The sequence below is a fragment of the Protopterus annectens genome, chromosome 6.part0 (assembly GCF_019279795.1).
Source record: "Protopterus annectens isolate FY-2018-M chromosome 6.part0, PAN1.0, whole genome shotgun sequence".
NCBI classification, from domain to species: domain Eukaryota; kingdom Metazoa; phylum Chordata; order Ceratodontiformes; family Protopteridae; genus Protopterus; species Protopterus annectens.
The window spans coordinates 1,012,306,076-1,012,324,401 of NC_056737.1; positions in this window are offsets into that span (position 1 = coordinate 1,012,306,076).

An 18,326-nucleotide genomic window follows, 5' to 3' on the forward strand; every position below is an offset into this window, starting at 1 on the left:
ACAACCTTCAAGTTGCACAGCTGAGGCTTAAGGAGCAATCAGTGTGAATAAAGCACAGAGGGGCTGGTTCATCATACTGGGTCAAGGTTAGCCCTTCTGCTATAGGACAGAGTTATCAAACCAAGCAGAAGCAGGTCTTTGAAAAGTCTCAACAATAGGAAAGTCTGCTTACTGATGTGTGTAACTCCGCACACTGAGCACAGTGTGACACTCGTGATGGGCTACTCTGCAGGGAGAAACTCTGTGGCAATGTGATAGCTCCTGTCCTCAGCTATAAACCTGACAAGCGAATGTATGGTGTGACTTCTGCTTATTAAAATATTTGTGTTCTAAATTCTAATCACTTGCAGTATTAGTTAACACTGAAAACTGTAAGCATGACATATTACATTGTGACAGTATGCTTGATCAGGTAGATGCCAATGGTTTTAGGTAAAAAGTTACACTAACTTGCACGTTGCAATTTTATGAGCAAGTCATATAGATGGTAAAACTTGTTAAAATATAATTGCTCCAGTGAAATTAAGCAAGGTAGCGAAGAAAAATAAAGAAACCATTTATAACAACGGGTATTTTCCATGAATATTTTATATGTGAAGGGCACTATATTTTACCTTCAACATGCAGTCCCTCAAAAGCACATTTTATTAATTTCTCTTCATTCAGCATGCTATGCCCCACAACCAGACATCATCAATGCCTAAATAGTTTACGAGTATTTCTTAGCTATATAAACAGTTTTGTGTTACTACTCATCCCAACTTCTATACTTAATATACTAATAAACTAATATAAACCTTATGAAATCCATACAGACACACACACACACACATACACACACACACACACACACACACACACACACACACACACACACACATATATATATATATATATATATATCTGTATGTGTGTGTGTCTCTGAAGCTGCTTTACCATATATATAATATATATATATATATATATATATAGAGAGAGAGAGAGAGAGAGAGAGAGGGAGAGCAATCCATAAAATGGCAGAATAACCTCTCTAGCTTTCTCCCAAATAACATAGGAGTGCCCCAGGAGTCAGTCTTAGGACCCCTACTATTCAGCATTTTTATAAATGACCTACATAAAATTCCCTCTGACTATACTACCATACAATATGCAGACAATTCAACCATAATCTGTACTTCTCTGACCTCCAAAAGTTAACACAAAAGGCCTTTACATCCATAGAACTCTGGCTAAACCAATCACAGCCATTACTTAACCCTAATAGATCTAAGTTAATCATCTTTGCATCTAAACCTGTTCCCACAGACTTTACTATATTCTCCATAAACAAAACCCAAACAGAGTTAGTAAATCAGGCCAAACTGCTAGGAATTACTAGTGACAGCAAATTTAGCTTTGACTTGCATATTAATAATGCAATGAAAATACTCACTTCAAATTAGGTAAACTTTACAGAAAAAAAGCAATACTTAGACAAATTCATCCGAATAAAACTTTCAAAAAGTCTTCTCCTTCCAACCTTATTATATGGGTCTCCTATCTTTACCAATCTCCACAACTCTTTGCAACACAAACTTCAGTCCTGTAATTATAAGACTGCAAACTTCGCATCAGCCCAACCAAATTGTACCCACCATTGCCAGGCCACTAGAGAACTAAACTGGGTACAATTTACACATTGCCTACATTACACACAACTTACCTTTGCCCATCAACTCATTTATAAACCCGAGTGCTGTCCTTCCCTGAAAAATGTCATTGAACCTTACGTCCCATCCAAAAATCTACTCTCTAACAACAAACACCTACTTAAAGTATCAAAACCTAGTAAAAGAGCAGGTAGCTGCCTCTATTCCCATTCCATAACTAAGCTGTAAAATGCCCTCCCATCATCAGTTACAGAATCAGACAACATAATCTGCTTTAAAAGAAAACTAAAACATCTCACTGATAACCCCAGCTGTACATGCAACACATAGCCGCAGCCTCTTAATATAGCAAAACTGTTTCACATAGCAAATATACTTATGTATATGTTATGCTGTTACACCATATGAGTTATCCCTGATCTTTAGTATCTTAGTCCACACGTCAGTAGAACTATCTTAACACATTTCTTCTTCTCTGTCACTTTTTACTTTTAATAGGGTCTATATTACATGATCGAAGTTTCAAAACATCGAATCTGATATGGTCAACACCATATAATCGAAGCTTTGAAACATCAAAAATGTAATAAAATACAACAACCTACAAAAATAAACCATTTAAATACTCTAAGAAGGGGGGCAAGCCCCCCTGCACTCCACACCCCCCGCTACTTAAAGATACCAACTCCGAAATCGCACTACAGTGCAGAAAAGGGAAATCTTCCCTTTGCGCGCTGTATGGAGATTTCCGTTAAAAGATTCAAAGTTTCAAGACTTCTATCATATGGTGTCGACCATATCAGATTTGAAGTTTTGAAACTTCGATCTTCTGATATAGACCCTTTTAATACTACCATTAAATACATGCCGCCTATAATCTACATATTCCCACCACCTAGCTATAAGATTCTAATTATATCTATCCTACTTTTAAGTTTAACTCTCTAATTCTACAGTCCCACTACACTCACCTTTCCCTTTTCCTTCATTCCCCCCACAAAAAAAAAAAAAAAAAAATTGAGCTGTATTGTTAAATATTTCTAACTGCATAATTTTCCTACATGCTAATGTTCCATTGTGGTTTACTATCAAAATGTTTAAATTCACATGGTCGACGTTCATAACTTTGAAAGTCATTACACAGAATGTTCAAAATATTGAAAAAAATGTCTAAATTTAAATGGTCGAGAAACACCTGCAAACTAACACTAGTGTTTTTGCAGGGGGGCACCCCCTGCTACTTAAACCAAATAAACTACTTAATATTCATGTGTCGACCATATGGGTTGATCATATGAATGTTAGACCAAATGAATTTCAACATTTTGATAGTAAACCGTTCCATTGTTACTGTATTGTGCCTTTTTATAACATATGTTCTGTTTAGATAGTTTTCTGCATTATTTCACTTGTTTTATAAGTAATTGTTTCCTTACAAATTCATGTAATGATTTTCATGTTACTTGGAGCTTTTCTCCCCAGGCCTCCACTGAAAATGGGTCTCAAGCCCAGTGGACTTTCCCGGTCAAAAAATGTCAATAAATAAAGTAAATACATGTATGTATGTATGTATATGTGTATACATATATATATATATATATATATATATATATATATATATATATATATATATATATATATATATTTATGTAGCTTCATAGGTGTGTACTAGGCTAATGGCCCTTGGGCCTTTACAAGCCTAGCCCATAGGATTACCCTGGCATCATGCCACCCAACCTTAGTTCCCAGTGCCTCTGTCGTGTAGAGCCACTGGAGTTATCCCTGGGGTGAATTTTCTATTTCCCATCCACTCATCAAGATTTTTCTTGAAGAGGGTCGGCGAGGTGCTCTGCTTGACATGTACGAGAAGTCTATTCCATTTTCCATATTTGTTTCCAAACCTGCTGCGCATCCCTTCCCTATAACATTAACATTTTCTGCCATACCTAGTTCCTTCCTTCACCTCCGTTTCTTTGAATTTCTAAGCACTAATTACATAATTTCTAAGCACTAATTACACGATCACTTATCGATCTGACAAATCCTCTAATGTACCTCTTCAAATGCTCCATTGTTCATCTATTAATGTATAACTTTCTTTTATGCTGCAGTAGTTGCTTCTACTTTCACATGAATGAAATCTAATTAGCAAATGTATGTGTAATTGTTAATTATTCACATATATTAATGAATATCTGTTTAAAAAGGTTTGTAATATATTGGGGCTTTTCTCCCTGGGCCTCCCCTGAAAAAGGTTTTTGACAGAATGCAGTCCGACAAACCTGGTACACAGAAGCAAGATAAATAAACAAATAAAAATAATCATGTCCCGAGGAGGAAAACTTGAAAATAACACAAGCATGATTTTTAATATATATGTTTGTTTTAAGCTTTTTCTGCTATTAGAGCAGAGTTGGATTTTTGTTCATTCAGTCCCTGAGATTCAGAAAGGGGTTACGGCAAATGGCAAATCTTGCAATGACAGGCTAACTCCTCATAGTACCCCTTTCGAATTAATAGACTACCCTGCCACACTTCTTTTCGGCAGATGGCAGTCTCAGGTCAAAGCATGGTCCCAGTGGCTATTGAGTGGGGTTATGTTGGGAATACAGGGGTCCTACTAATGCCATTACACCAAGTGCTTTCTCCTCAAAATGGCTGCAGCTATTTATTCTACTTAGTGATTCAGAGAATTAGTCTGCTCAGCAATTCACCAGATTAGTGCTGATTGAGAATAGAAAATGGCAAATCCTGTGGCACCTCCATGTGGGAGATCACTCTCCACACATCTGACATTAAATTAATCGAAGGTCACACAACAGTGTCATAAAAAGTAAATTCCATGGCCAGTAAAAGGTTTTTTTTTGCCCAAATGTCTTTGAATGGTCAGCACTCTCTGAAAGGGTTGTTGATCGAATGAAAATTTCTCATTTCACCATGGTCGGCTAAGGAATTAATTTGACCTAAAGATGGCGGTCACACATTGAAGGCAATAGAAGAAGCTGCAGAGGAGGAAACTTCAGTGACGGTCAGCGCAGACATAGGGATGGTGTGTGCAAGTGTGTGTATATGTGTGGCAGTGTCTGTGCACGTCTGTAGGAGTATGAATGGAATCGGATGAGTGCGTGTGCATGTGTGCTTGGATGAATCGGTGATTGTGTCTATGAGTCCAAATGCATGTTTGTGGGAGCATGTGATACTGAGTGAATGCATGTGTATTTGAGAATGTCTGGGAATGTCTGTGTTTGTGTGTGTGTGTGTGTGTGTGTGTGTGTGTGTGTGTGTGTGTGTGTGTGTGTGTGTGTGTGTGTGTGAGCGTGTGTGTGTGCGTGTGTGTGGATTGCACTGTACATTTAGAAAATGACTTGTAGAGTGAGTGACAAAGTCATGAAGTGAGCTCCCTAATCCTAGAATAGATTTCGTTTATTATACCATGCACATATTCCATTTATTCATTGGCCTGCCTTTTCTAATTTTGCTTAGTGTTTCACATTGGCTTTTAATGATGTCATCATTATATAACCTGCCTAAGGGGCAGAGCTTTATGTAGTTTCCACAGGTCTTTATATGAGTGTGTGTGTGTGTGTGTGTGTGTGTGTGTGTGTGTGTGTGTGTGTGTGTGTGCACATGAATGTCCGAATGTGCGAATGCGAGTGTGAGTGTGAAGATCCTTGTGTCACTACAGTACATAAGCAGCAAGAGGACACAACTACCAGAAAGTGCTGTCAGCATGAGCCGTAGAAAAGTATGATTCTGAGATATGCAGAAGGTCTTCTTTATTATTACTAAAGCTGTCTCTGAATTGCATGTTGCACAGTTATTAAAACTGACCTACCTGTGGAAGGTAATTTGTGTCTACAGATCCGTTTGTATGAATTCCTGGGAAGACTTATTGGTATTGTGCTGTATCTGTAAATTACAGTAGTAAGTAAAGATGCAAAGGAAGACCCAATGGAAAATGTGCTCACACACAGGTATTTTGTTGACACTATACCAGATTAGTACAGGCTGAAGAACTGCCACATGGCACACAACTCACCTTTGGCTGAGTTTCCTTAAAGAGCTGCACTGATTTTATTACAGCTAAATCCGCTAATATATGTGACATCACCCTTAATTTAAAGATACTGCAGCCTGTCCTCTTAAATATAATGCCTAAAGCATACCTGCAATATGTGTGTGATGCAAAATACAGTTCACAGACAAACAAATTTCTATGTCACATTCTCTGCACAGTCTGAATATCTAATTGTTTTTTTTTAATTACGGTTCCAGTTAATGAATAGTTACAAAGTATCAGTACCAGAAGCGACACTGACTTTAGACTGACCAATTTGTTATCTGCAGGTGGTAATGTGACTGTGCAGCAATGCCTTGATCAGTAGCCACCAGCCTGAATATATCAAACTCAGACAGTATTAGCTTCAGTTTGTCAAACTCAGATAAGGCCAGCAAGTATTTTTGGCTACTATCTTCAGCTCCATCAGTAACAGTGGTATTTATCTTCTGTGTTATGGCAATATCATCATTATTCTGAATTTTGTTCACTGCAACAATCTGTACTCCTCTGAACCACAGAGTTTATTAATTACTGTTCACTGTTCATAGGTTCATAGGTCATAGGTTCATAGGTTCATAGGTCATAGGTTCATAGGTTCATAGGTATCTACTAGGCCAATAACCCTGGAGCTTTTACAAGCCTGGCCCATAGAAGTGCGCTGGCATTGTGCCACCTGACTTTAGTTCCCAGTGCCTCTATCAAGTAGAGCCACTGGAGTGATCCCGGGGTGAACTTTCTATTTCCCATCCACTCATCAAGATTTCTCTTGAAGAGGGCCAGTGAGGTGCTCTGCTTGACATGTATGGGAAGTCTATTCCAGAGCATGGGTAGTCTCTGGGTTATGAACCTGTCCCTCCAGCATGTTCTGTTGATTGTGGTAATGAGGTTGAGGTCTCTGGAGCGTGTGGTGCGGAGGGATTGGGATTTCATTAGATGTAGCATTTCTAATAGAGCTGGGTCAGACATGGCTTTGTAAGTCAAGCAGAGATTGCCTCTAAGTAGGCAATATGAGACAGAGAATAGTTGGAGTTTTTTGAGTCTCTCTGTGTAGAACATGTGTTTAAGTCCTAGGATCCTCTTCATGAGGTACTTTTGTGACCTTTCCAGCTGTTCCATGTGTCTAGTAAGGTACATGCCAAATGGGGCATTATACTCAATGATTGGCCTAATGAGGGAAGAGTTGAGAGAGATGATAACCTCTTTCTTCCTGGATGCAAAACTCTTGGTAATGAGGTGCACCACATAGAAGGACTTTCTGACCACAGTGGCAATGTGGTGGTTGAAGGAGAGGTTGCTGTCAACCTGGGTCCCCAGATCTCTTATAACACCTTCAGTGTTGAGTGGGCTCCCACTGATGTGATAATTAGTGGGAACTGAGTTTTTCCCAAATGGGATGACAACGCATTTTTTGGCATTAAGCTTAAGGCCATGTTTTTTGACAATAGTCATTGGTCTCAGTGAGGCCTTTCTGTAGGATGTCTACATCACTTGGGGAGTTAATAATGGCACCCAGCTTGCAGCCGTCTGTGAACATGGTCATCCAGAGTCCCTCTGAGTTGGCTTGGACTTCTGAGAAGTAGATGCCAAACAGGAAAGGACCCAGGAGCGATCCCTGTGGGGCCCCACTCGTGACTGGTCGCAGTCTGACTTGGAGTCCGCTACTTTTACACTGTGGGTTCTATTTGTGAGCCAATTTTCAACCCACCTAGTGATATTGGGGTTGATGCCTAGTTTGGTGAGTTTATCAGTAATTCCTGAGTGGGGAATGGTTATCAAAGTCCTTGGCCAGATCGAGGTAGGCTGTCTGAACTGCCTCTTCTGTAGATTTTGTTACACTATGCACATCCACTCAGATTTAAGAAAATGTACTTTTTAAAGTAGTGCATCCTCTGAAATTCTTAATATAACACTTTTATTCTCACTCTTTGTCCCTCTTTTAATAAAGACAATCCCTTTGTTGTCCTGACAAAGTGATGTGCCTGTTTCCTTTGCACTTCTTGTAATAACTGACTCACAGACTGCTGGCTATCTAGTACTGGCAGTGAAAATTAGTTCTTTAAGCTTTACAGCAAAGATTGTCAGTCGATTAAAAAAGCATAGTGCCTCTAGGTGTTTCTCAAACAGCTTCTACAAGCACATCCACAGAGGCATGGGGTCAAAGGATACTGCTATCAAAGTACATACACACGTCCCCGGTAGCTATCAAAGTACATACATACATACATACACATGTCCCTGGTAGCTATCAAAGTACATACATACATACATACATACATCCCTGGTAGCTATCAAAGTACATACACATGTCCCTGGTAGGTATCAAAGAACATACACATATCCCTGGTAACTATCAAAGTACATACATAGATACGTTCCTGATAGCTAACAAAAGACATGCACACTTCCCAGGTAGCTATCACAGTACATACACACATCTCTGATAGGTATCAAAGAACAAACACACATCCCTGGTAGCTATAACAGTACATGCACATGTCCCTTATAGCTATCAAAGTACATACACATGTCTCTCGTAGCTATCAATGGACATGCACGCATCCTTGGTAGCTATCACAGCACATGCACACGTCCCTGGTAACTATCACAGTACATACACGCATCCCTAGTAACTATCACAGTACATGCACGTCCCTGGTAACTATCACAGTGCATACACACATCCCCGGTAGCTATCACTGTACATGCACATGTCCCTGGAAAAGATCACAGTGCATACACACATCCCTGGTAGCTATCACAGTACATGCACATGTCCCTGGTAATTATCACAGTACATACACACATCCCTAGTAACTATCACAGTACATGCACATGTCCCTGGTAACTATCACAGTACATACACACGTCCCTAGTAACTATCACAGTACATACACACGTCCCTGGTAACGATCACAGTACATACACACATCCCTGGTAACTATCACAGTACATGCACATGTCCCTGGTAACTATCACAGTACATACACACATCCCTAGTAACTATCACAGTACATGCACATGTCCCTGGTAACTATCACAGTACATGCACATGTCCCTGGTAACTATCACAGTACATGCACATGTCCCTGGTAGCGATCACAGTACATACGTATGTCCCTGGTAACTATCACAGTACACGCACATGTCCTTGTTAACTATCACAGTACATACACACATACCTAGTAACTATCACAGTACATGCACATGTCCCTGGTAATGATCACAGTACATGCACATGTCCCTGATAACTATCACAGTACATACACACATCCCTAGTAACTATCACAGTACATGCACATGTTCCTGGTAATGATCACAGTACATACACACGTCCCTAGTAACTATCACAGTACATGCACATGTCCCTAGTAACTATCACAGTACATGCATGTGTCCCTAGTAATGATCACAGTACATACACACGTCCCTGCTCACTATCACAGTACATGCACATGTCCCTGGTAACAATCACAGTACATACACACGTCCCTGGTAACAATCACAGTACATACACACGTCCCTGGTAACGATCACAGTACATGCACATGTCCCTGGTAACTATCACAGTACATACACACATCCCTAGTAACTATCACAGTACATGCACATGTCCCTGGTAACGATCACAGTACATACACACGTCCCTGGTAACAATCACAGTACATACACACGTCCCTGGTAACAATCACAGTACATACACACGTCCCTGGTAACGATCACAGTACATGCACATGTCCCTGGTAACTATCACAGTACATACACACATCCCTAGTAACTATCACAGTACATGCACATGTCCCTGGTAACGATCACAGTACATGCACATGTCCCTGGTAACTATCACAGTACATACACATGTCCCTAGTAACTATCACAGTACATGCATGTGTCCCTAGTAATGATCACAGTACATACACATGTCCCTAGTAACTATCACAGTACATGCATGTGTCCCTAGTAATGATCACAGTACATACACACGTCCCTGCTCACTATCACAGTACATGCACATGTCCCTGGTAACAATCACAGTACATACACATGTCCCTGGTAACGATCACAGTACATACGCATGTCCCTGGTAACTATCACAGTGCATACACACATCCCTGGTATCCATTTCAGATTTAAGTGGGATGTTACTAAGATGCTAAGCAGTAGTGATGCTAGTTTTAGCAAAGGAAGCTACTCAGTATTTCTTGGTGTTAAGCGCACGATTAATACACTAAAGTTTTGTTTGTCCCAGCCCTGAGATGCTTAGTTCATAAGTAAGTACAAGGTAGTCAGCAGGCAAATATAAGCGTAGCTGAAAACCACAATTCAAAAGTTACCTCTGCTCTCAAGAAGGCCAAGATAAGATGGAACAGGATAGAATTTGAGGCTGCCCATCCAATTATCTAGGTTTATTACGAAGGTGACAAATGTGCCACTATGCTGGAAATATAATTGAAGCATATTACAGAGGTAAGGAATGCACTGAGTTATGAATATATCACTCCAGCATTCTTTAGTTTGTTTTTGAGGAAGGTTTAGGTTCATAGGTTCATAGGTGTGTACTAGGCTAACAGCCCTGGAGCCTATATAAGCCTAGCCCAAGAAGATTCCCTGGCAAACAGAAAATTTTAGCTCATTTAGCTGGAAATTTGAGATGCCATTTATTCTGTGATGGAATAGGAGGTGAAAGAGGGTAGGATCTTTAGTAGCTCAAAAGGCTAGACACAAATCTCCACTGCCGACTGTATAAGAAACTAAGCACATAGAGACGACCACCAGTCTAACCTGCAAACTAAGACTTTTGAAGCCACCAATCTTTTGCTTATGAATTTCTGAGGTTTCTCAATGATTGATATGTTTAGACAAAAACATGGCAAAAGGCGCAATTATATTCCATAATGTTCCTGATGAGATATGAGCAATGGGGAATTAAGACTTCTTTGGATGCCTTTAGAATTTGATGAGCAAGACAGAAGGCTTTCTGAACCACTACCGAGACATGATGCTCAAATAGTAAGGCATTTTCAACAAGAGTGCCCAGAACCATTACAAATGTGTATGTTTGGATGGGTGCTTCACCTATATGGCAAGTGAAAATTTTCTGTTTTCCAGAATGAACTGTGCTGCAATTTTAGAACATTTCATTTGAGACCATTGCCCTTGTACTGATTGCTAACATGGTCTAACCCATTTTTGTGTATTTTATGAGTCAGTGGGAAGTCAAATAACAACATCCAATTTACAGTCAGCTGCAAACTTAGTTAACCATAGACCATGAGTGTTGGCATGAAGGTTTGAGGAATAAATGCCAAATGAGAGAGTGTCCAACAGCAAGCCCTGTGGTACAAAAATTTGATAACCGTTTTACTTTCAGAAAGTGGCACCTATGACTCTAAGCACATGGTTTCTGTTACACAACCAGTTACCTACCCACTGTACAACATAATGCTTTATAATCAGATTTACAAGTCTGTCAGTAATGTCTGTATGGAGAGTAGTGTCAAAAGCCTTGGCCAGGTCCAGATATGATGTATGTATTGCATAACCACTATCAACTGCTTCAAGTACTTTTCCAAATGAGGTTAAAGAGACAGGACTTTCCTTTAACAAAGCTGAATTAATGAGGGCCCAGAGTTATGGGGCATTCAATGACCAGGTTAAACAGTTCTGAAATAATACACTCCATAGCTTTACATATGAGGCTAGTGAGACTAATGGATTTAGAGTAACTAGGGTCCATGTTTGGGCCAGCCTTGTGTAATGGCACTAGAATGTCTGTTTTCCAGGCTTCAGGTATGTAAACCGTTGAGAGGTTTAGATTAAAGAGGATAAATAAGTGTTCAGATAGGCCATATTAAAGGGCTCATGAATGAAGCATTCATAGGATCATAGGATTTACAAGGCAACTGAGCCATGAGCTCATTTCTGCCTTGCCATTACCCATGCTTAGGCTTTGCTTCTCATTTTAAGGAGGCCCAAGACACTCATACTAGTAATTAATGTACAATCACCTTTCCAGGTGTCCAACTCCTTTTTAAAGGCAGACAGTATATCACATTGTTTAACTTGCAGAGGAAGTATATTCCAGAGAAGTGATAGCACAATGTGTCAGATCTGTCTCTCCTCTTTGCCTTATGTATTTGTTGGAGTAGATGTTGATCTCTTGCACTAGCTGGACTCTTTTATTGACGTATAAGAGCTGTTGGAGCAGTAGATCACATATGAACCTATAATCAAGACATAGGTCACCCATAAGGAGTCTATATGAAACTGAGTGTAGAGACAGAGTCTCCTGTTTTCCTTTGCAATTCAGATTTTTTTAGGACCGTGATCATTTTAATTGCAAACCTTTGGGGTCTTTACAATTACTTGACATGATTTATGAGGTACATCCTGCAGGGTGGGGGCATTGTATTCACTGATGGGTCTAATCAATGCAGAGTACAAGCAGGTAAGGACTTCTTTTGGTCTGTAAGAAATACCTTTTGCTATGAGCTGTGCAAGACAGAAGGATTTCTTAACCACCATTGCAACATAATGGTCAGTAAAAGGGAGTTCTCCACCCATGTGCCCAGGTCTATCCTGATCTTTTCATTTTGAAGTGGTGTGTTATCTATGTTATACACTGGAGATGGAGGAGTGCTTTGCACATTTTACAATGTTGTACTTTCTAGCAGTGAGCTTGAACCATTTTTCGCACACCATCTACTAAGTGTAAGCAGCTGTTGTAGTGCATGTATGCCAGAAGGGAGCTTGTGATGGCTCCCAGCTTGCAATCATCTAAGAACTTTGTTAATCAATGATCTTCATTTGATAAGTAGAGATCTGAGAATTAGATGCCAAACAACAGGAGTCCAGCACAGAGCTTTGCTGAGCTCCACTGATCTCTTTCGTACATTCAGAAGATGCACTTCCTAGTCTTAATGTGTGAGTCCCATCTCTAAGCTAGTTGCCTACCCCATATAACCACATATGGATCAGTTTGGAGCTCCTTCAACTTTACTTTTATATATGCAAGTGGTATGGTAAAAAATGCCTTGGACAAGGTCAAGGTATGATGTGTGGACAACAGTCTATAGTCTGAGAAACCCTCTGAAAGAAGTTCACAAGATTCATTACACGGGATCTATCCATAACAATGCCAAAGTGCTTGGGGCGGTCAAGTCTGACAAGGTTTTTCATTTCATAGTTAATTAAGCCAGTTATGGTGTGTTCCACAGATCTGCATATAAGACTTGTTAAGCTGATATGTCTGTGATTCCCAGTGGTTGTGGTATGTCCACCCTTGTGGAGGGACAGTGGCATCACAACAACTGTGTATGAAGTTGGCACTAAATTTATTTGCAAGTATGTTGGCAATATCCAGACTAGTCAATACCATTATGAATAAACTTAGAGCAATGTCTGGTGTCATTTATTTTTCTGACACAACAAAAAGGATCTGTAGTTTTCATTGGCTTCTAAGTGTAAGTTGCAGGGATGCCTTAATTTTTCTTACATCCTTCTTCAGTTTCTTATCTAGCTTTTTGATATTCTTAATCTGTGGATCATTTGATCTGTTATACAAGTTTAGGAGTTTCTTACTTTTATTGCACAGATTACTGATACATGAGGACCACCATACTGGTTTGCTTTGAGATCTCCCCATGTGCTTGGATGTAATTAAAATTCCAATTTAATAAATTTGTCCAGGTGTGAGTAGAACATGTCTATATGTCACCTTTATGGATAATACCATTAAACTCCAATTTTGAGACTTCATTATAGAAATGCAGACTCGTATGTTTGAAGTCCTTCAACTCTGACATTTATTTCTGATCGTTTTGAGACTCTGATACAGAAGGTTACTAATCTGAGGCCTGATTTGACCATAGACAGAAGAAATCTTAGGGATGGTGCATACAAAAGTTTGTTAGGATAAGGTCACGTTTATTCTGTTCTCTTGTAAGTTCTTTAACAACCTGATCCAGGAAAATTTTGTTTATAAACTCTAAGACTTTTTGTACATAGCATATGCTTCCTTAATTTTTGAGAGGGCTGACAGAACTTGTTCCATAGTAATTAAAGTGGGGGGGTTGTGTATTGTTTGGAATAGCTTAAGCTGTGGGTAGACTAAACATTGCACTAAATTTGTTAGCTGAAATATTTGTTATTTCCTTTAGGTTAGAGAGTATAGTATTATTGTCGACTAGTTCAAAACATTGTCAGGTATTAGTTCTTAACTTCCTGTCATAGACAATAAAAGCTGTGTAGCCATTTTAGCATTAGTGGCTATTTTAAGTTCAAACTCAGCTTTATGCTTCCTAATCATTCTCTTAATCTCTGTGCAAATCTAGTTTGCTTAAGCATACTCTTAAGATTGGTATAATGAGACCTCATTAAGCAATTTCTTTCTCTGGTTATATAATTTATTTAATTGGGTGTTCCATGACAAGGGTTTTATTTTTAAAATTCTCTTTATATTTGGTGAGAATATGGACTGCCTAATCAATACAACTATATAAGTGCAAGAAGAAGTCAGGCAGAGGCAGCAGTTTTAGCAATGGGATCCATTAGATGAGGAGACATTCATTTAGGTCATGAAGGAACTGCAGAAAGTTTACTTTTGAGAAACCCCTAAACACAGAGGTACTTACAGGGGAAGTACCAGCTGTTTTATGCAAAGGGATCTATCAGAGAAGGATATCATTGAAATGTATTTAGGTCAACAGGAATGTAAAGAAGGCTTACTTTTAAGAAGTCCAAAACACAGAGGTATTTATACAAAAAGTGCTACCATTTTTAAATGAAGAGGTCACTACTTGTGTAATTGAACAAGGGATATTGACACATGAAGATAAACAAGAAGTAATCGTATTTGTGAGGAATAGCTCAAGGATATCAGGGCCCCTAGAAGGCAGATTAACTATCTTCAAAAAAAAAAATTAGAATTAATAATGTGAAGGAAACACTGGGCACATTGACCATTGGAAGTGTAGGTTTCTTGCTGAAGGCGTTATTGCTATTACATCATCTTTAGACTGAAACAGATCATGTTCTGTTTTTATCCATTTGTTTAATGCTTTGCAATCTATGCATAGCCTATTTTTCTGGCTTGATTACTCACAAAATGCTGTTTCCTCATGTAGGTTCAGTCATTTCACTACTGCGTTTTCACTATTACCCTTTTCACTTCTGTCCTCGTTGCTTTCATGTACGTCAGTTCTTGTCCCCCCCCTTATTCTGGCTGTAACAGAACATTCTCGTGGAAAATGAATCAGGGGGTACTGCTTTAAAGAAATCATTGTTTTCACGCCAAATCCTTTTATTAAAATCATTAACTTCATATGAAAATCAAAGTAAATTATCTCAGCACATGCAAGCCCATCAGATTCCATTTATTATATTTTCATTTCATTTATCTATCCATCTATTCACAATCCCTTTATCCCGTATTTGCACATGGTTGGGGGTGTGAGCCAAGACTTACACTGGTGGGTGGCTAGCTCTGCTGTCACATTTTGTTTTAATTTGACTCATTTTGATTTTATTTGTAAATGAATTTGTTTACAAGAGTAGAGCCTGAAGTCAGTGGGCCACTTTCATTCTCAGACCAAAAGGAGAGGAAGTGTCAAAATAAACGTATACAAAACCGTATAATAAAGTAAAGATATTTACAGTTGAATGAATTCAGACAGGAAATAGAATACCCATCAGTAATACACTGAAATGGCTATGTAAACAGACTACTAAACCACTGAATATAGTAGTACAGACTTACACATACACATTGGGCCAAATTCATGAAAGCTACTACAAGGTATATACCTCACTTTAACTTTTTCAAATTTAGAGATGGCCCCACCACAGTGCTTTTGCAAGAGGATGGGTAGCACCATGATGGGTGTCTCTGTGACCATACTAAATGCTAATAAGGAAGTCCAGCGGCAAGGCATATGCTAATTATCCATGTGCTCTCTTGCTGCAAAACTACTTATGGCAATCCATTCATGGAGACAAGTGATTCAGAAAACCCCTTGGCTGCATGTATTAGCACAGCTGTTCCTGTTTGCTTGCCGTAATGAACACTTCAAAAAGGGCATGTTCATCCATTAGTTAAGGGGTACATTAGACAAGGGTGTGTGTGGGTGTGTGTGTGGGTGCACAAGGGTGGGTTAATGTGGCTTCATACTTCCACACACCCCTAGAGTAATAGGCAAAACCAGCAACAATGGGATAGTAGGAACCACTAGACACCAAGGAGAATTAAAAATAAGTTAGTTAGGGACGACTAGCCACCAGGTATAACTGTAAATATATGAGTCAGGGGAAACACTAAACACCAGAGAGAACTCTTTATGCATTAATGACACTTAACCATCAAGGATTGGGAGGAGATACACTATTCTCCAAGACAAGCTCTTTATTGTTCATACCTTAATAGGAATTACACATAATGTGGATGGGGGATGCTAAAGAATGCTACCCAAAGGGCATGATGTAGGGTCAAGTCCACAAAGTGAAAGGTTGAAGAGTAATGTAAAACCAATAACCAGAAAAAGGATGACAGTGAATGTAAAAAACTGATAACCAAACCGCAATTCACTGTAAGCAACCAAAGGAGAGAACGAGCCGATGGTAAAAGATTTATTCAATCCACAAATGACAATATAAATGCTACTGTTGTATTTGGCATTTTCTTTGAAAAACTTCATCAGATACAAAGTAAAATGCCTTCACATTATTTAATTGAAAAGCATAATAGAAGGCAAAGCGCCATTGGACATACAGATAATTGATCAATCTACCCTAACCAATAAAAAATCATAAACTAATGTTAAAACCCCATGTTAAAATATCTAAAATCAGTACAATTAATATAGTATTAAAACCACAGAATGTGTATGTATAACAGGATATATGTATATGTGTAAATACATAACATAAACATAACATAAAGTCATATAATATTAATTTGTATTTATAATGTAAATAACTGTTCCGTTGTTATTTGCTGCCCTCTGATGGTATAAAGTGTATTCAGAGTTTAGCAGCTCTTAATTTTAAAACAGGCAAAATAGAAAGCATGTCATTTAGTCCTGGCTGCTGGGTAGCTTCGAAAACTATTTGCCAATAAAGCCCTCGATATTCTAGTTTAGCTTCCCACATGGCCCCTGTAATTTCCTTTGGGACAACTTCCAGGACAAAAAATGAATAAAGTACTTGAGGACATGCTGTCTTGTGACAATAAAGTGCATTGTTTGAATTAGCCCTGCTAATTTCATATAGGTGTTTATGAATACGTGTCTTGAGTTTTCTCTCTGTTTTACCTATATAAACGGAATTACATTCCGTACACAGGGCAAGATAAACAAGTCCACTAGTGTTGCAATTAGAATAACCATTACTCCTTATGTGCTTGTTCCTACTTGGGATTTCTAACGAAGAGGCATTGTAAATGTGAGTGCACTGGGAACATGCACCACATTTAAAAGTGCCAGTCCTTGTGCGATGGTGTAAAGCTCCAAAACCTCTTCCATGTTCAAAAAAATGCTTTAAATTCATATCCCTTCTGTAAGTGAACTGTACATAGCCAGTACATATATGATCTAAATCTGATATTTCTCTGAATTTATCCCATTCCCTACTTACAACCTTTCTGATAACTTTGGAGTCCCCATTAAAATCCAAAATGTATGCATCTTCCTTATCATAATGGGTATTACTATGTTGAGGAAGAAATGATCCAGTTGGTGGGCAAACATCGTGACCTAAAATAGGTGTAAACCTTTTTAATCTACCTTCACAAACTTCCGTAGTAACCTGTTGAATAACATCAGTGGGGTAACCTCTATTATGGAACATGTCACTCACAATATTACATTCAGTGACAAAGTCCTCGTCGTTGGATGTCATATGGCTAACTCTAACCATTTGCCCTTTGACTAAATTTTTCTTTTGAAATAAAGGGTGCCCACTACTGAAATGAAGGTAGGAATTTGAAAATGATTTCTTTCTGTAAATTTTAGAGGAAAACTTGCCATTTTCCTTAGTGATACTTACATCAAGATAATTGAGTGTCTCCTTATCTAAATGATAGGTAAAATCCAGAAAGCTGGTCATACTTTTTAAGTAAATCAAAAATTAAAAAAATTTTTTCAAAATATTTTTCTTCACTAGCTATCCACAAAATACAAATGTCGTCTAAAAAGTGTTTGTATAAGGACCAACAATTGGTAAATTTACTATTGAAAACATAATTGTGTTCCCACCAAAATAGAACAATGTTAGCATAAGTGGGGGCACAACTGGCCCCCATCGCCACACCTTTGATCTGCTTGTAAAATTCACCCTCAAAAAACATGTAATTGTTATTGAGAATAAGTTCCATGAAAAAAAAGACATTGTTAAAATCATTGTTAGAGAAATGTCTAAATGTCCTCATATAGTCTTCCAGCCATTGCAAACCAGTGTCGTGAGGTTTACTACCGAACAAATCCACAATATTCAAAGTGATAAAGATCAAAGTGTCTCTGTATAGTTCGGATTTTAAATGTCTAAGAAAATCCCAAGAATCCTTTAATACTGCTGGACCAGTCAATGACAGATCTTTAAGCTTGGCGTCTACACATTTAGAGACTGGT